General features: G+C 23.5%; 1 protein-coding gene across 1 annotated transcript in view; it reads left to right on the forward strand.

The window, feature by feature from the left end:
- Positions 1–8,295: 8,295 nt before the first annotated feature.
- Positions 8,296–22,392, forward strand: part of LOC126900530 (serine/threonine-protein kinase 32A) — an 89,752-nt gene continuing 75,655 nt past the window's right edge. The window contains exon 1 of the mRNA XM_050676312.1: positions 8,296–8,546. The gene's annotated coding sequence lies outside the window, so the exon portion shown is untranslated. The remainder of the gene's footprint in view (positions 8,547–22,392) is intronic.

Below are 22,392 nucleotides of genomic sequence, written 5' to 3' on the forward strand. Positions count from 1 at the left end.
TTTCCAAAAACTTTTCTAAATTATTTGTCATTCAAAATGTTTTGTTTATTTCCTAACTAATTCTTGTGGAACACATTTATCTGCCATACTAAGTCTTCTTATCCTTGGAATCACAAAATTTGCTAATTTACAAGATTTTGTTGACTTAGACTTTGGCCCCTATTTATCCTTTATCTCTAATCAAATCGTCTTTTCACGAGGAATACATAGTGGCTGAATTATCATAGCACTTTCTAAAGTTTTATTTTCTCTGTCTTCTTAATATGCAAACGTCCCGTCTGATTTAAATCTAAACAAAGTACCCATGTTTTACCCTTTTATTATATTACCTTATTAATAAAGATCTTATTAAAATATATGATTTTAATGTTACTACACTGTATTAATACATACTTCTTAATTCATATTTTATAAATTATTTATTTACATATAATGTTTAACTTTTAATCATTGCTAGAGTTGTACATTTTTAGTCAATAATTCATTCAAAAATTAATTATTGATTTTTTAAACTAAATTCATTTGTTGAAATGATATAATTTATACAAATCAGGGACGCCCGCAGAAAAATTTCCGATAGGGTGCAAATATGATTGAGAGCGGCTTAAGTCATAGAGGTAATTTCTCATACCCCATAGATTAAAGAGGTTTTATCCCCAGAGATTTATATAATAACCTAATATTTATCTGAAAACGGTATTTTAAAGGGAATATAAAAAAGCAAAAGAAAGGTGATAAAAAAAAATGTATTATTAACATATAATAAAAATTTATCACTTGTGGCTAATATTATTTAAAGTTAAAATTATATCAAAAATATTAATTTAAGACTAAAACATATAAAAAATATATAACTCATAAAACTACAAAAATGACTAAAAAAAATTGTGGATACGTATTTTATAATTTTATTATTTAATCAACTTTTTTTCTATGATATTATAATAATAGTATGTTTAAATTCTGAACACAAAAAAAAACTATGTGATTATTTATAGATGAGTAAATCAGTGATATAACCAGCAATTTTTTTCCGGGACTACTGAATAAACTATTTATTATTTTATACTTTTTTTTTACTAAATATCTATCTAAAAGTACAATTTTTAGAAAATTATTCGGTCATCGCATCATCAGCTATAAATTTTGGAGAGGTTGCAGCCTTATCCATTGTTCAATAGTTGCTGCATAATTTATTTTACATTGGCAATATCTTAAATTCAAATTTAAAAATTTGTCAGCTAGGATTTTATGGTTTTAATTTTTTTTTTATAAGTGACATGAAAAAGTCTAGGAAATGCAGTGGAATCTCCTGGCGTCCTTGATACAAATGAAGTACTTAAACAGATTAGGTAAAATATAATTTATAATAATATTAAGATTCATATGTTAATAATTGAATTATGGTGTCATCAATGATAAAATATTTTTCTGAATTTCCCAATTAGAAAATAATAAGTTGAAATAATACATATCCGATTAATAATAATAATATTCAGAATTTTTTTAATTAATATTATATTAAAATATTATTAATTTAAATCTAAAAAATATAAAACTCAAAAAGCCACAAAAAATTACTGAAAAACCGCAGATTCGTACTACGGAAACAATGTTACCATTATCAACGTTAAACACATACTGAACGTCCAACCGGAAAAAAACTCCTTTATATAATCCTAGTAACCTTATCACTTAGTAACGTTATCACTAAGTAATATTATCATATTTTGCCAGTTTACACAAGTTTAATAATGAATTTTTCAGTAGACTAAGATCCCAATTAATTAAATTATTCTTATTTTTAAAAATTTCTATTGCCTCCCTTACATTAAGTTTTCAGGCATTATTTACGTTTTTAATTAATTTTATGATTTTAATGGAGTGATTATGTGTCAATTAATGTTCAATCACAGGAGATTTTTGAGTTTAATATTTTTAATATTATAGTTTTATAAAATTAATCAAATTTTTAATATTTTATTAATTTTAAATAATATTAGAAAAAAGTGATCAATTTTTATTATATTATTAACAGAATTATTAGAACTTTATTTTGGTATTGTAAGATTTTATTTTTGCTAAGTTTAATGTGGTTATGTTGTCGTTTATTATAGTCATGCCATTCATTTTTCTCTAAACTATACGTGAATGTTTTTTATAGATAGGCCTGACCCGCGGCGTTGATGCTACAATAACTTGGTTTATATTTCTTTAAGGCTTTGTTGTAATGAAATCACACACAATAAATTACATTTTATGTGTAACCCAGAAAACTTCAAAATATTTCTTAAAATAATATTTTTGAGTTTAGTTGATGTTTACATCTGTACTCCAATGAAAAAAACATGTTTCTTATTGACTAAAAATAAGTTCAATTAATATATTATCAAAAATTATACTAAGTGATTTTTTTATCAAACCCACTCAATTACTTACATAATAAATATAATTGAAACATTTTTTTTTTATTTTCTTTAGTTACATATTAATCTTGAATTATTAACTATGTAATACTTTTTAAGTTCATTCCTTATACCTTTTATAGGTGTCAACTTTGTTTTATTTAATGAGAACATATATTTTGAATTTAATAAAATATTTGAGTATTTAACTTAATAGTAAATGGAATTTGAAAATTTTATAGAACTTTATTAGTTTATTAGATATAAACATTTAAAGTTTCAAATTTTTGAGTTAATACACAAGGGATTAAAAATACAGGTATGCAATTGGTTATTATGACGTCGATATTCACACGTACACAGTATTTATTATCAATCGTAGTGAGGCACATTGTTGTGAGTTCATAAATACACTAACTAACAATACAGAAAGTATATCTGTTGATAGTCATTATTGACAATTAACACTCCGTGATGCGACAGCAACGTCATAAAAAGACAATGGTATAAAGATTATACAAATATAGTATAAAGAATTAATTAAAAAAATTATTATAATTGATAAAGAGAGATATGTAATTAAAAAACACCAAAAATGATTTTCTAAACATAATTATAATTTTAAGATAAACTCAATGGCTATTAAAAAATTACCTGTATTTTGTTTCCGCCTCAATTTATCATAAGCCAGTGGTAGCTAAAAACATTTTCATTTAATATACTTATTGAATGGACAATAAATGTTGCATAAATTCTTCCTGAAAATATTTATAACTGTAAAAAGTAATTTTTGTTGGATTTCCAACGTTTACAAAGAACGAGGGAAAATTTTTCAATTTTTGAGGGTAATATCTAACTAAATACAATGTTTAATCTTTTAACGAAACGTTGACAATAATCAGTATAGTGAGTGCTGAGAAAAAGTAATGGCAGACAAACAAAACACAATATTATCCTTATTATATTATCATAGTAAAATACCTTCTCAGCTTGTAATATAGGTCATTATTTTGTAAAAATGAAAGTAAAGCATTTTTGTAATGTTTGGTTTAATTGTAATTTCTTGATCTATTGACCTATATTACAAGCTTACGTTTTTCTTTAACTTTGATGTCCGTTTTCACCACGAAGACAAGTCCAGAGGTCAAATTTTTTTTTTTCAAATTAAAGTATATTACATAAGCTTTAATTTAAGATATATATAAAAGTGTCAGTCTTTCCGGAACATTTTCAAAAGTTAAGTTGAAAAAGTTAATTTTTTGTAAAAAAGTTACCATTTTGAAACCCCATCCTTTGGGCTGTTAAAGGGTCAAATGTACACAAAACGTATGTCGAATGAAAGAAGTATATATAAAGTATTTATCATTAAAGAATAAAGTTGATTCATGCATTTTTTAAAAAGTTATAGCAACATAATGTTAAAAAATGTAAAATATAATATCAAGAATTTTTTCACAAAAATAGCATATTTTTGCATACGGTAGTCATTTTCACCATGAAGACAAGTCCAGAGGTCAAATTTTTTTTTTTCAAATTAAAGTATATTACATTAGCTTTAATTTAAGGTATATATAAAATTGTCAGTCTTTCCGGAACATTTTCAAAAGTTAAGTTGAAAAAGTTAATTTTTTGTAAAAAAGTTACCATTTTGAAACCCCATCCTTTGGGCTGTTAAAGGGTCAAATGTTCACAAAAATATATAAAATGATAGGTAATTATCTAAGGTATCTATAAAAAAAAAAATTATATTGATTCGGTCATTTTTAAAAAAGTTATGGCAATTTTAAGTAAAAAAAATTGAAAAAATATCGAAAATTAGCGATTTTTAAATTTGTAATTTTTTGGGGGATTTCCCCCGTTTACGGGGAACGAGGGAATTTTTTTCAATTTTTGAGGGTAATGTCTTCGACTAGATACGATTTGTGATCTTTTGACATATTGTTCATCAAAATCGGTCCAGCGAGAGCTGAGATTGAGCGTTCACAGACACAAAAAAAAAAAAAAAAAAATAAAAAAAAAAACACATCATAGTAAAATTAATACCTTCTCAGCTTCGCATCGAAGCTAAAAAATTGTTTAACCGAAATCTTTTAACATAACACTAAATTATCACAATTCGTGATTTTAATTTTTAAAAATATTCCAAAAATACTGCGAGATTCGAACATATGTAAAATTATAACTTATAGAACATACAATAAGTATAAAAATTAATTTGTCCAAACATCTTATTTTCTACGTGAACATGACTGTCGTAATTAAAAAACGTGCTATTTTTGTGTTCAAATTTTTGGTTTTATATTTTCAAATTTAGATTGCTATAACTTTTTGACTTATAATAAATTTAAGTAACGAAATACAGAGTATTCTTTAAATAGCCACTATTATCCACTGGATTTATCTTAAAATAATAATTATGTTAAGAAAATCATTTTTGGTGTTTTTAGCTACAGAAACGTATTTCTCGATTTAACAATTATATTATTATTTTTAATTCATCCTTTGTACTGTATAAGGATGTCAACTTTTTTTTTAAATGTTAATATACAAATTTATCTAGCATATAAAATAATAGATTAGCTAATTAAAAAATGGCTAGTTTATACTAATTTTAAAATTATTAAAGGGGATGAATTAAAATAAACTTAATAATTAATAAATCGACAAATGTATAGAATTAAAGACACTAAAAAAAAAATGTTCTTAATATAATTATTATATTTGTGATTTATTTTTTTAAATTCATATTTATTAAGTATTATACTTATATTTCACAAAACGTATAATCAGGATATAAATAATGTTGCAACTTTTCAAATTAAAACAATCCAATCTGATTTTCTATGAAAGTAAAGTTTCATCACAGAAGTTTAATAAAAAATTAAAAATTACTAAGAAAAAAAATTAAACATTATTTCAATTTAATAACAAATCTTAATATGATAATTACTTTTACTTTTAACATAAAAATTGTTAAATGTCAACAAAAAATTAAAAGCTTTTTTTTAAATATTACAAAATAAACTATATTTTCAAAGAACTACAAATATAAGTCATTATTTCCAAGGGTTTAAATTTTAGTTAAACCTTAATCTTAAAACGGGTTTTAACTTATTAGTGGCATTTAGCAACTTATTCGACTTACATTTATCATTTATTTATACTGAGGTATAAAAAAGTTAATTCCTCCGATAAAAATTCTTCATATATGTAGGCACAATCTTAAATTAATAATGTCTAAATTTACTACATCCTAACTTTCAATAATAGGTTGAATACAATTTACCTATATAAAGTCATTAAATATAAATAATCCACTTCTTCTCTACAATAGTAAATAGCTTTTCATGATTATAAGAATGTTATAGTGTTCTATATATGAATTGTTCAGTTAAAAAGAGAATATAAATAATGACGTAAAAAATTATAAAATAATTTCAATAAGATTTTAGTTGAAAAATTACTTGAAGTGTTTTATCACTATAGAATTTTTAAGCTAAACATTTATTTGCATTTTATTTACATTTACATTAACATTTTAATTGATTAATTTTTTTTAATTTAAGAATAAAATAATGAATGTTACAGTTATCCAATAGAAACCCATGAACTAATTAGTGAGATTAAATATTTTTACATAACTTTTTTAATTTTCTTAATAATAATCCTGCTTATTCTTACGATTTAATTTTTATAGTTATAAAATAAATTCATCGCAAATAAAATTCAAGATAAATATTTACGATTGTATTTCCAACAAATGTTTTTTATCAGATTAAAAAAATTAAACATCAAGTCAAGTTGTATAATTTACATTTTGAAATATATTCGAAATATTTTCTTCAATTTTCATAATTCATTATTGGCTCAATGATGCAGTCTGAGCACTACCATATTTTGAACATGAGGTAGCTCTGTGAATTTTGGCGTTTCCAATTTTTTTGAGAATCGTCCTTTAAATTAACGAGCAAAAAAAACTCATTTTTTTTTTCATCACCAAACCCAACACCACCCAAATTCGGCTTTTAGACGATATACGTTGATAAATACTGATATTCTATTTAAGCATGTGCACGTAACGAAAATCTGAAACCAACAGGTATATAAACCTACCTGATGTATTAACGTATATTTAGTTAATAATAAATTATATTTAATAAAATATTGTATATTTAAGGTTCCTTTACATGAAAAAATATTTTTTTAGACACGTCTTTACTCACCTTATACACAAATAATCTTTATTATTTGTGCCCTTACAGTATTCCTGATATATTTTTATAACATATTATACTATATTTCTAAATAGATTTAAATACTAATCATATAAATAGTTTAGAAATACTAACAAATAGGAATTTTGATGTTTATTCCAGTTTTCCGTTATTGATAAAAAAATTATGAACATTAAAAAAAAACATCATTGTAAAACCTCTACTTGAGAACTACCGGGAGAGGATTTGGGTAAAAAATTATATGCCACAACTTCTAGATATTAAAATGTCTTGAGGGTTAGGGAGTAGGAGCAATTAGACATGAACTTTTTTAAGGCTACATCCTGTGAAAGAATAGTTCTATTTTATTTTGTATGTTGTCTTATTATATAACAAAAATTAATTTATCACATCATTAATATTTGTATAGAAACTTAAGTGTCTATTTATTTAATTTTATTTATTATACTAGGTAATTGAACTATTAAATAATGTAATAAAAAATAAATAAAACCCTAAATTTTAGAATTCTTGTTGTAATTTTACGATACCATTTATATATATTTAATTTAATTTATTATATTTATTTTACAATTTTACCAAATTATCACTGTACCGCAATATAACATAAGCGGAAACATTGAAGAATATTTTATTAGTTCTACTTAGAAATTTTCTTTTTCATAAATGATTAGTTTACGATAATAATATAATAACAGTTTAAATATATTTGAAAACTTAACTCATTTACATAAGTTGTCCATTAACACTGTATATTATACAGTTGACAAGTAGTAAGCTTTTCCTATTAGTTTTGCTATATTATTTGAATATTACTAGGAATTTACTGAGTTGAAATCAGACTTTTGTAACTCTTAAATAATCTACAAAAACATAAGCTTACTAGTACTCTTGTCATAAATTATAAACAAAAATCTAATTAAAAAACATAATTTTATCTTTTAGTGATAATAATTTCAATTTTTATTATTTATACCAATATAAAATATTATTTGTTTTATTATTTTGTCACTATGATTTTTCAAAAAAAATGAACCCAATTAAGATAATTAAATTGTCTAAATGATTTTTGATATAGTATTATATTGATATTTGTTTCTCGAGTTGAAAAAAATTAAATACGATTTTAAGCTTTGATGCTAAGCTGAGAAGATATAAATTTTACAATGGTGAGTTTATATCATTTTTGTGTCTGTCTCTACATTTTCACTAATCAGTTAGTTATCGGATTTATTGATAAACATTTATTTAATCATCTTTGTTAAATAAAGGAAATTGGATTAATGTTTCTGTTATAGCTCAAATATAATGTTATAACAAGCATTTGGCGCATAAAATCCTACAGAAAAATGAAAAAAAAATCTAAAACTACGCTAGCCGTTAATTCGAGTTGCGGATAAATGCAACTTTCTGTATAAGAAAGCCAACCGTCACATTTAGATAAGTAATAATAATAATGCAATAACATAATGGAAATGGTCACCACAGGTAAATTTACTTTACACCATTACGCTAATGTATAAATATAGTGTACTGTTACTTGTACTAGCCATTAGCGGTTGCGCAAAGGGAGACCTCTGAAAATGCGACTGGAGCGCTTTTGGATTAAAAGTTTACAAAATGTCTTTTACTTAACGGTAGTGTGTTTTCTAAGGTTCGCAATGGACGTTAAGCGCAGCCTATCGATGATAAAACAAAGTTCATTAAACGTGTTTAACGTATTTTGAATACATGAATCTTGGGTTTGATAGAGAGAGACTAAGTCAACCCTAATGACACGATTTAGTCAAAGTTTCACGATAGTCACAGTTTTAGACTTAAAGTATGACGAAAAAAAAAGTTATGTTTGATTCGAAATAAAATTTTTATCACATACAATTGGATATTTTTTTATTAATCAAAACAAGTAAGTCTTTTTTATTTATTAAAAAATATTTGTTACACATTTTTTAAAAATATAGACTAAGTCTTTAAATAGCTTAAGTTAACGAAACCATTTTGAGTTTCGTACATTTCAATTTAACATCATTGAATTATAAATGTAGAGTTCTGTAAACATCGTTCGTTTAGAATTATTAGTGAATACATTAACAGGGGTTTTATTATTATTTCATACACCAATTAATTTTAAACGAACCGTTTACTTTAGACAGTGAATAAATTGAAATGCAAATTAAAGGCTCAACAAAGTCAAGTCGTGTACTAAATTATTTCTAGGTCGGTATATTAACGATGTGTGTAAGAATACTTTAGTGTGTTCTTATACTTTGAATAACCTCAATCTCATATTAACTCGAAAAAAATGTTACGCTCTATTCATATTACTCTTCAAAATTCGCCACGACAAGCTCTTTCGGTCAAATTTATTGTATACTTTATACAAAGTGATTCATTAAACATGTAACACTCATTTTCCCGGAAGCTACGTTTCAATTTAAAATGTTTGTAAAAGAATATATTGTTTGATTTAAAAAATATATAATAATATTGTTAAAAAAATTGTTTCCGTCCCTTCATGGATAAAAACCCTAGACTTAAATTTTCATTAACAAAAACTCTTATTTTCAGTTTAATGGTGATATGGAAAAAATAATTTCAAACAATTTCATATCCGATGAACCGTTCTGATGTTATTGCTTGAGATAAATTAATAGATTTTTGACCGATTTTCTATCAATCATTTACTGTTTAGCTTAAAGTATTGTTATTTGTCAAAGGTATAACTTCATGTCTGTTAATAGTCGGGTACTCTTATAATCAACGCAAATTTTTAATCATATATTACTACACGACTGGTGTAAAAAATATTATTGGTAACTTCCATAAAAATAACTTTTAGCCCATTACAATAGATTTTTTTTGTCTCTAGTATTATGAAAATCTAAGGCTGAAGCTATTTGAAATCTACTTACCGGTAATTTATATCAAACCATCGCCGGTGTTTTGAGATATATCGACTAAATCAAATTTCTTTTTTAATGGTTTTAATAACAGTCGTTATTATAATTAAATAAACCGAAAACCCCATATTGTATAGTAAATATTGTAACTAAAAAACATGGAGTAAGAGAAATCGCCAACATTTTTAAAAAAATATAAACGATTAAGATTTATTGTACATTGCTGTTACATAAAATAATCAAATGAATAGAAAATATATTTTGTATAATTTAATATTCAATATAAATGATTTTTGTTTTACTTACTTTTATGTTTTTTTTATACAAATATTCTAAAAATTACTATAGTGAATTTACTTTTATATTATTATTAAAAAACAACAAAACTCAGAGAACATATACCGTAAACTATGCAACAAAAACAGTGATGTTTACACAACGGGTTAACCGAGTTTTTAAGTAAGATATTTGTGGAAGGTGAAATATTTCTACAAAAGCGTCCCTAATATCTTTTAGCTAAAAGATAGAGATAATAAATGGCGTATTATTAGCCTAATTTATTACTCTATGCTCACACTACGAAATCCTAGTTGCTGATAAACAAAGCCGTTTCAAATCATTATCATCATCAATTTCTTGTCAATTCTATAGATAAGATTTTACCTATCTCGTAATATTATAAACATGGAATACCGAACAAATGGTGTTGTTTTTATTAAAGTTTTAAGTATTAATTACCGTTATTAACAATAATTATCGAACCATGAAGTATCCACTAATTAAAAACTCGATAACTTTTAATTTTCATATTTTCTGATACCAGTATTTTTCGATATATCAAAATTACTACAGCTCTATTAAAACCAAATTAATGATAAGTTTGTATTTTAAATCAAAATATTTAAACTATTGTAAAACGCAAACAGTTGATCGAGTAAAAAAAATTTTATGAACAAAGCTGTTTGAAATTTTTTTATTCAATCATATCATAAAACTAAAAATAGGATTCCTATTAAATATAGTTAAAAGTTTTTTTATTCTAAAAATTTAAAATTTAAAACTTTTCTTAATTTTCAAAAAAATTAGTGTTTTATTCATATGATTCATTATATATATATATCAATTCTAAGTGATAGAAAAAAGTCAATGATTCAATATTTTATAAGACTCATTATAATTGAAAGCTTGTAAAAATAAATAAAAAAATACTTTTAAGAAGTTAAATATGCTTTTAAAAACAATTATTTGAAACTTTTTAATCTATGTCTTAATTTAAAAACATTTAAGATCGATTATCAAGACAATATTAATATAAATATGCAATCACTTTATTAACTAATTCAAAATAATCATTCTAAATGTTTACAACAGAGTGAATTAAATTAGTAACATTTTCAAACATTTCAGAATGTACGATTTTATTTTAAAAAATGTGGAAAATCTTTAAATATTCCAATGAAAAGGTTTTTTAAAAAACTGTATCTTGAAAAATATAACAAACTAAATGAAAACAAATATAGAGTGTTAAAATCCTAAGTATCTAACACTGGAAATAATATACGTTTTCTTTATAAACACACCAAAATTCACACCATAAAAAAAAAAAATTATTTTTATATTTCCATCGATTTATAACAATAAAAACACACCGAACGTTTGAAAATGTGCTTAACTTTTTTAGATTAATCTTGATAAAATCTTATCGCAATAGTTGAAGAATATTTTTATATTTCAAATGTCTCTTATCTGGTTTTATAAAGTAGTTTTTATTCTTTAAGATAGATAGGTCACGTCGTTATTGTAACTGAATAATAAGATGGAACTTATAAACTTCTTAATAAAGTTTTGCATGTCAACGAAATGCCACAAGTTTTATTTTATGTATTTCTGTACTCCGATGTGGATTTACAATAAGTTTTGCTCGACCGACAGTTAATTTATTTACCTGCCACTCTTACTTTCTCTGATTCACTAATATCAAAACAATTGATTTTCAGTGTACATAATTTTTATAAAGGTATGAATTTTTGTTTATAAATGTATCAAAATCAAATGCATTCCAAATTATTTTTTTTTAAACTACATTAAACGATTCAACATTTTTACTCATGAACAAAATATTTATTTTGGATCACTTTCGTAAATAATACATTTTATCTAACATATGAACATCAATGTTGGGTTTAAATAATTATATCTAAAACTTTTAATATAAAACAAAAAATTATATATTTAAAACAAAGCAAGTAATTAACTTTAATTTTTGAATGTACAACTCTACTTTATTTGTTTTACTAGCATCTTTAATGCGTAAAATTTAAAGTACTTTAAGTGGTGGAAATTTCATAAGAAAACCTTTCAACGTTTTGTATGTAGTTTACATTATTGTCATATTTTTGTAAATTTAAATTGATGGATAGTAATACAGAAAATATTTTTGCAGAAAACACTTGTGACCTTTTTCTTCTTCATTTAACTTGTGTACTGTGCATCTTTGTTAGTTCTTTGAACTGTTATTTAAAATTGAAGAATTCTTTTGTATAGTTTATTTTACACACATTTCAATTTTCGCCTCAGACCGACCAAAGATAAAGCAAGTGGTGTTAAAAATCATTGAGTACTATTGTGTTAAAAATATTATTTCCAAATACTGACTTTATTTATTCTTATTTAATTATATTATACGTTTTAAAATTTAGGTAGTAATTATTTTAAGTAATGAAATAAATTTATCGATAAACAATTATTTTTTATTTTTAATTGAGGTTACCTCAAATGAGAAATTTAAAATAAAACATATTGATTGCTTTAAACATTAGTTCATCATTAAAAAAATAAACAATAAATACTTATATACCTGAATTCCCATTAGATCGCATTATTACATGATCAGTCTATAGGCCAAACATACACTTAAGTGCACGCTTAACATGCACACAATATGAATCGATCGATTTTTTTATTTAGTGGTGTAATCAGAGGTAAATACCCGTTTGTACCTCCGTGGGTAAATCATGTACCTTAGTAACTCAAGACTTAATCAAATATTAGTTAATACTTGTTTAATTTTATTAACTAAGGATAAAATATTAAAATTTAAAGGTGTTGGATAAAAGTGAGAGTTACTTTCATTCGGGGTCATGATCTAATATAAGTATAAATTATTAGTATAATTAAATCTTACCTGATAATTTTTCATTGTTCTTAGAACAACTTCAGTGACAGTATAAAGTAATAATTGATAAATAAAATAACACAAATTTGATTTTTTGCTCACAACTTTTACTTGAACAATGTCAAATGCGCGATTAGAACAGACCAGATTGTGAAAAATTTATTATATTTTAATTTCCCCAAAAATCATTATTGTCTTATTCTTACAATGTTATTATTTATTGATAAATAAGCATAAAATATATAATAATTACAGATGGATATTATACAAATCATTTTGACATTTTATAACGTTAATATTGCTTTTTACACTAGGATTGACACATTGCGTTTAATTATTAAGTGTAGAATAAAAAAAAAAATGATGATGAGTATTTATATTAATTAAAATGAATCTCTACTATATTTTTTTGTTTGAGCTAACGCTCGTTTTGTTTAATTAGTATATATATAAAATTAAACTATTGTTTTATGCTAATGACAAAGTAAAGTTACACTTTAACCATACAGTTAATGTAAGTTATGTATAATGTACAATACGTCTGACCTAAATTCTAGCACATTTGGTTAAGAGATATATTCAAACGAGACGGAGTTTTTTGAAGATGAAGTGACTGATAAACTCTTGCACAGTTATAATGTTAATGATATTTTATTACAAATTAGGTAATAATTAATTAGTGAAAACTCGTACAATTTCTATATATAGAAATAATGTAATTATTTAATAATATTATAATATAGTAGCTTACATATGTAAACTACTAGGATAATTAGAGTTGGTTGTTTTTTATTCAACTTCATAATACAAGTATAGTAAAATAATGTAACGCTTATTAAATATAATTTCCATGATATAAAAATAATAATTGCATTAATATTACATATTCAAACAAATAAACTTAGTAAAAATATAGTAATTCGTTTAAATAACTAGAGATATTATATAAAAATCAAATAAAATAAAATCCCACAAAATAACAATTATAAAACCTTTAAAATTTTTTTAACCAAAATTAAACAAGAGATAATGAGTAAGCTGCTATATAAGATAATGATTTATTTATAACACTGTTATGGATACTTCATAATATTTTTATAGGAGATAAGATAATGTAAATTTTTCCTTTAACAGAATGGTGAAGTAGAAAGATTGTAATTGTAAAAATTTACTAGTACCGGTGATGATAATATTTGGCGATAGGCTTGTAGTTTTTAAGTTATTGACTGTGTAATTAGATAAATATAACAGAAGTTATGATAATACTATCAAAACTATACCTATAAACTTAAACAAAACAACCTGTTGTTAGTTTTATGCCAGTAGCTCCGGGCTATAGACGAGTATATGACAATTTTAATCAGTATCTCCATAATATAATGTATATGGTTAACGAAAAAAAAGTTGAGGGTTTAGTGAGTAAAGGGTAATGATATAATTAGGCGAGTAGTGAACTTTTTTTAAACTACAAGTCTGATCTCACTTATTAAAACTCTTGTTTATTCTTTATACAAAAACAATTGACATTTTGAAATTTAATGAAAAAATATTGAGCAACTTTTTCATAAATTATTTTAATATTTGAAATACAAAAAAATTACTTTTTTTTTTAATCCACTAATCTTCTAGATTCGTTATATTTATCATTGAAAACAATGGCCTAATTGTTAGAATTTAGATATCGACAATCTTACGAATTTCAAAATTATGATATTTAAATTAACATAGAATCATTTTTTTCATTTATTTTGGAGATAAAGAAATATTTTTTTTAATCAAATTACATTTATGGTTTAAAATATCATAAAACTTTAATACTAAATTATTTTCGTTAATCATTTAAATGATAAACGAGGTATATTCAATTTGCAATTTCAATAGCAAATATTAAGTTAGGAAAAGTTAAGTTCTGGTATTATTTTCTAATAAATTTGAATTACAAGAGTCTCGAGTATATTAATAAACTTTTTTCTTTAATGCGTATACATTTACACTGTCCATTATCATCTGCTTATAAAAATTAAGTTACCTTTAAAATATATAAATTACTTGGATTATAATGATAGAAATTTTTTAAAAATATAAGGTATTAATTTATCAAATAAAAGATAACTTTTAATAAAAATTTTAATGTTGCCCTTGTTGAAGCTAATTATTAAATTTGCTTATTTTATATTGAATTTACAAGTATATTAAATGAGATTAGTAAAAATGTAACTAATTTTTCTTATAGTTCAAGATTCATTTGATATCAAAATACAATCTCAGTTTAGTTATTTGTTTTAACATTTTTTTAAATTAAAAGTTAAAAATAGAAGAAATCATTTATACACTTTAATTCTACTAAAATTTATGTTTATCTTCAAGTTTCAAAATTTGAAATTTAGTGTTATTCTTAATGGAAATGTGTTGAGCTTGCAAATTTAAATTGACAAAAGCTTTTGATAAAAAATTTATATGATGTAAAAGTTTTTGGGTTGTTTTATTTTCAGTGGAAATTAGCTAAAACTTTTGTTGTAGTATCTTTTTGATGCAACGTGAATTGAATCAACAATGTAGTCAAATGTATTGTTTCGTATGAATTGATATTTACACAGCAGACTTTTTAGTTTACTCTTCTTGAAATAATTATAAAAGGTTTTCTTTTATTATTTGTATAAAGTATATTTTTCTGAATATATCAACCTTAATAATTTTTAATATGTACATACATGGATATTAATGCGATTTTTAGCTATATAGGTTAGTTTTTTTTATTTTGTTAAATTCATTTAATTGTTCTACGAGAATTTATCAATTGTTTCAAAAAATAAGCTGTGCAAAATTTAGGTATAATTGAGGGACTTTGATACATGCCGCAAAAAGGATGTAAATTCAACTGTAAAAGTAGTTTTTTGTTTTTGTCAATTATCTTATAAACTACGCTATTTGCGAAAAATTGTTTATTTTTCTAAAAGTTCAATTAATAATTGTTGTTTTAATAATAATATTATTAGTAAGCATGGATTTTTAATGTTCATAACTGTTTGTATGCTAGTAGATACTAACCAATCACAGTTATCTGTGGGTTATGATTTTATATTACATATTTATGATCCCACATATTTCAGAATGTGATAGTCAGCCAATAAAAATGATATCATCAATTAAATATTTAGGGATAACTATATTATTCAACTTTGGTCTGAACATATTTTAAACATTTTAAGTAAAATTAGAAGCTTAACTGTTATATTTTATAAAATTGAATTTCTTAGTAATAATGACATAATATGCATGTATACATGATATGAAATTTTATTTTATTATATGGTGTAACATGCTAAGATAATGTGAATAGAACAGACATTGCTCCATTATACATACACTGTCAATAATGTATAATTATAATTAGTACGCTACTTTATAAAGTATCATACTCTCTTCATATTACATAACCATCAGCGCACTTATTCAATATTTTAAACATTGTCTCTATCTATAAATTATACGTCACAAAAATCCTATTAACATCTATACACAGGAATATAATAAATAAAAGGAATATTCTAGAAGTTTGATTAGGGAAATATATAAAAACACTAAATATATTGCTTATGAGAACAAGAAGTTCCCCCGATTTTATGGCAAACTAAATTCAATAATTAATTAAATAAAGATAGGGATCTAATTAAAAACTTAGTTATATTATATGCCAGAAGCACCAACGATATATTAAAATTAATTTTATTAGAAAATCTATACATAACGTAGTAAATAACTTTGATGAGGATATGTGTAGACAGTGGCGTATTTAAAGAGGGGCAAGTAGAAAAATGACCCTCCAAACTTGTATCCAAACATTTTTTTTTTTTTTTGCTTATGGATATTTATAAAACAAATTTTTTATTGTCCACACAAAAAACAAATGACATAATTTTTATCTACAACTATATTATCTGTTTTTAAATCGCAAGAATTTAAATGAATATAATTTAAGAGCAGTTTATGGTAAATCATAAATCCTGACCATGGTAATAGTTAATTAATAACTTTAATCTCGTTAAAAAGAAAAATGAATTGTCATATCACAAAATGTCATGTTACAATGGATGCAATAATTATAATACAGAAGGGTAGAGACTTCTAAATTTACAATCTTAATTATAGGTACATTCAAATTGAGCACATTTCATTTATAAATCTTTGATAAAAAATACATTTGGAAGAATAATAATGGAGTCTTCGCAGCCTAATAACAGTGTTACATGCAAACTTTAGTACTATAACTTTTTAACTGTTTTTTAATTTTATTTTAGCATACTTGTAATCAGTGTAAAATAACAAATTCATTTAAACAAAAAATGGAAAAATCGTGTAGGAGCTTAACTGTGCCTGCTCCCTATAATATTTGATTTTCTGAAACAATATAAAGCAGTAAATCAATTTTTTTAAATAAAATAAAAGTTCATAAGAATATCTCTTGTAATGCTATCATTGAAGTTCTGTATTATTTTACGCCTCTTTTGGTAGACTTATTAACAATATATAGCTTTTTAGTGATTAATTTTCCTTCGAAATAAGAAAAATAATTGACAACGCATTGAAAAGGATGGTTGTATAAAAACATTTAAATATTAAATCACATAGAACTATTTTTTATTTTTGAATTTTTAAACTTTAGTCTTATCAATCTTAATTTGTTTAAAACCAATCAAAACATCGTGAAAAACAAAATTGTTATTTAATCTTTTAGTATTACTAAAAATATTTCGCATATCTAACTACAAAATTAAGAATATCCCAACCCTTAAATCCTGAATACATCACTGTGTGTAAAGATAAATTATTAGTATCTTGTAACGTGATGTTGTAATATAAAACTAATTACTTATTGTATGTTTCTCACATATAGCTAAAAGAGCAACTTAAAAAGTAAAAATACAAAACTGGTCATCGAAAAATATAAATTTTAATTATAAATGAAATCACAATGACCATTCTTCATTTAATAGTAAAAAAAAAAAAATAACTTCTCATAAACGTTCAAAAGTTTCCCTAAAATTTATACATATAAATTATTTTTTACTATAAACTTAACATTTACTTAGGTTCATAAAAATAAATCAAATTTCATTTAGCATATTTTTATGAAAAAATATTATTCAACGAAAATAGGGGGTTAGTATTCTTCATAAATACACTATATAAGTATCCGTTATACTTGTTTGTAATATTATAATAAATGTACGTCAAAATCAAACAACATATTTTGAGTTTTCTTTTAAAAATGCATGCATGTCTGAGATAACACTAACATATCGCATTTTCTTACGTCAAAAATTTCATATAAAAACATGTAAGATGTACTAATTATTAATTGAAATTTTAATGTATTTTTTAAATAGTTTTTTACCAATTTATCGTTTTAATATTTACGAAAACAATCGTTGTTTATTGATCTTAATGTTTGTAGTATTCAGACTGATATACATGTGCACTAAGTAATTCATGTATTACAAACAACTTATTTAATCAAAAAATAAAAATATTATTGAGAATATTTTATTTGGTTTCTTTTAAGTACGAATTTGTTAAAGCTATCGTGGAATGTTGTATTATTTGAAATGTTTATAGATGTCTTCAGTTTGGGCTGACATTTGGCATTCGTTGCATAGTCCATTTTCAGAGCGATAGTTACAGGTTCGTGATTGTAACTACACTGTTGGCTTGGCTTGTTTACAGTTTGATATCGGCTGATAACTGATAACGTCGATGTTTGTCATCAGTTGTTCATAACAACTGTCATTTTTTTGTTTTTGTTGTTATTTACGGCATTCTTGGCATTTAGATCTTCCTTTTTTAATAACAACACCCACGACTCACTACCTACTGTCACTATAGTATGTTAAAAATGTTCAAAAAATCTCTAACTCAATAGTTGTTATCGACAAACATTTTCTGAATTTGATCATTATCTATAAAATAAGCTATTTATTGTTGTATGTTGCCATTAAAAATACTAAGGAGACATCCTTATAAGTTATATAGCATAAATATAAAAATATTTTATCATTGATAAATTGATCAAAACATATACCTTTAGGGAACCAAAAGAAATTTCAATATTATGTTTATTTTTTGATTAATTAAGTGATACATAATAAATAAATCACTTTGTATAATATTATTATATTTGCAATGTTATACCGAGGTATCTTTAACAATATAATCACATGATTGATGACTTGATTATCAAAATCACGAATTTTAAGGTATTTCATTATGTTGTCCCAATGAAAATAAGAGAAATTCATTTTACATGAATCTAGTAAAATATTTTTTATTAACAATGATATTTTATGATTATATAAGCGTATCATGCACATCTATTAATATAATATATTAATACAGCGTTACTATCACTGTATGCTTTAAAATATATGTAATTTTATGTAACTTTTTTTAGCAGGAATAGTTAATCCAGGTTCAACGATAAAACCATAACCCAAGTTGCATAATAATAATAGAAATAACCCTATGTTTAGGTTTTTATTATTACTTATCCTTCGAAATAGTATTTTTGTCGTCGAAAAAATAGATTAATAGTTGAATAATTTTTTTTATTACCACAATAAAGGCTGATGAAATATTATCTGAATATCGTTTATTATTTTTACTGACAGCTAAATTCTATTAGTTTTTAAAACAATATAAAATCTATGTAAGGTAATCTGGATGTAACGTTTACATCTATTTAACTGATTTTTCTTTATTCCGCGAATAAAAAATAAACGGTTATATGACGACAATAATTTTGAAGTGAATGCGTTCAATCATCATTTTTAAAAGAACAATGCTATATGAATTGTGGTGAAAATTAAATGAAATATGATGAAAACCTCATTGAAATATGTCTAAGATATGGGCCAATTTAATTGCTTCAATTGTTTCATAAAGTTTCACTGGCCATATACATTTCCGTAAGTACAATATAATATGTAATTTAATATTCACCACAACAGTTTCCTTTATTAAAAGAGATTTTATGACTAATAGTATTTTGTGATCATCATAATAGTTTTACATAATAATTTATATATACTTGTTAGTTGTGGCTTACTCGAATAAAATATATACTATATGCTGAAAAATGACTTCATTGTACATTGAAATTAGTTGGTTTAAAAATAAAAATATATAATAATAAATCAATAGAATTTGGACAATTTCATTCGTTAAAACAATGAACTTGATGATAAAATATTAATTGGTTGTCAAGTATGAGTTAATTAAATGATTTGATTGATATTAATAAAATAAACAGTGAACATTTTATGAAGTCTTGTTTATTTAATCAATGAAAAATGCGAATATATAAGTAAAAATGTTCAATATTTTCAACACATTAAGTTATTATATTCGACACTTTTAGTTATTCATCTTTTGTATGTTGGTGGTAGCCCTAAAGACAGCAATATCCTCTTTATTTCACGATCACCATTGTTGTGTTCATTGTGCGTTTTTGTTTACTAAGCAGCGATTTTCAGCTTTCGTTTATCGAATTATTATCATTCTTAATCTTTCTTAATTTTAATGTTTATGTTCTTAATTTTACATCAAAATAAATGGTTATGGAAATTCAATCAATTTTAAAATAATGTCTCGAGCGAGAAAAATGTGTGTGTCATAATAATGCAAACAAAAAAATATATTATTCAAACAAAAAACATATTATATAGAAAACCAAACACATTAAGTAATTATAACAATTATAATATAATGTAAACCTGCAAATCGTATAAAACTCAAGTATATAGAATGTTCAGTAAATAAGGAAAGGGGTTCTATTGTTCTCATTCTTTGTAACAATTGACCAGTTACCTTACTTACACAACATTCTGTATAAATACTGAATAATAAACTATTGAAATTCCAAAAAAAAATACTTAGTTAAACTCTATGTAAAAAACATTTAATAAAAAATATATAAATATAATTTAAAATTTAGTATTAGGACTTAATTATTTATTTTTAAATATGAATTTAAGTTATAGGAGAGGACATATTTAACAAAATAAAATGTCGCTTGGTAAATAAATTATTGAAGTAGAATAAATATGTTTTATAGTGTTTAAAAAATATAAATTATTTCATATTTATTTACTGAACAATTCTGTACTATTTAGAGACAAATTAATTTTTGCAAAACTCTTTTGATAAAACTATAACACCTAAATTAATAAAACTTATCTGGTTTACTATTTTGTAACTTTTTTATGTTAGTACGAAAATCAGGAAAATAAAAAAATGTTGTTATTGTTAATTTTTGTTAAAAAGTTTTATTATTATTGTTAACAGTCGAGATTTCACTCAATGAAACTTGTTTTTTTTTCAGTTTTCCTATTTTATTTATAGTGATTTGTTCATGAAATTAATTAATACATACGAGATTTTATGTATTGGCATTCTTTGTTGGTATTAAAAAATGTCAATAAGTTTTTTTGTATGTATCTAATTTAAAAACTATTATAATAATATACTTAGTACTATTAATAATAAATTTTAAGAGTTGTGCGTAATTAATTTTTATACAATTTTTCAATGTTATTTTATAAGACAGATAATTAAAATTATAAATAATATTATAATTATTTTCAAAAATATATATGTGAATTCAATTAAACTGTCTTCCGTAGATCAAAAATGTTCAAATCTTACTCTTTAAGTTTTCATATCTTTCGTATATATTTGATTAAAATAACTCAAAAGAAAAAGAATATGCAGTCAGATTTTACTTGAATGAAAACTATAGTGCGTCACTTTCTTGTATATTAACTCGGAAAAAGTTTTGGGCAACATTCATTGAAGTTTTTAAATGAAGGAGATCATTTCATTTTATTGAACACATAAATAACGTTCACAAAGGCATAAAAACTACTGATTATCTAAATGGAATACCATGTACAATATAACTTTACTTCAACATTTTTAAAATTCAACATTAATGTATAGTTTAACCTGCAAATGTACTTTAATTTTTAAAATTGGAGTGATTCAAAAAGTTTTTACGAGGAATTATGTATACCCAAGAAAAAAAAAAGAATATGCGTATCGCTACTCCATAATTGAAGTAATGATGCGTATTGATTATCGCGTATTAAATATAAAAACGCGGTTTCAAATAGCTCTGTTGGATATGCTAAAGCTGTCAAGAGCTTAAAAGAGACATACTGCTTTAACTTCTTTTTCTTCAGTTCATTTTAAGTCCTTTCAGAGTTTAAGAATATTTGGAGTTACTTATTTAAGTAAGGGGCAATCACAAGTTATAAAATAAAAAATTATTTTATTTGACTACACTTAAAAAAAACGGCTGAATTTTCACATACATTAACCAGAAGTTTTTGATGCCTATATATTAAGGGAAAATTTGGATAATTAGAGATAAAAAATTTATATAGTGTACGAATTCTCTAAGCTTTTTGTCAGAATTAACTATTTGTGTTTGTAAAATAACGTGTTTATTAAAATTATCATACAGACGTATGGAAATTTTTGGATTATTTCTTACAGTACATATTATTAATAAAATTCTTTTAATCTATAAACTAATCTGTAATAATTTTAATATAAATAAAAAAAAACTGTCGAGTTAAATTATATTATGTATTTAAAGTTATCAAAAAAAAAAAAAAAAA

The sequence above is a fragment of the Daktulosphaira vitifoliae genome, unplaced genomic scaffold (assembly GCF_025091365.1).
Source record: "Daktulosphaira vitifoliae isolate Bord-2020 unplaced genomic scaffold, ASM2509136v1 Scaffold_3, whole genome shotgun sequence".
NCBI lineage: Eukaryota > Metazoa > Arthropoda > Insecta > Hemiptera > Phylloxeridae > Daktulosphaira > Daktulosphaira vitifoliae.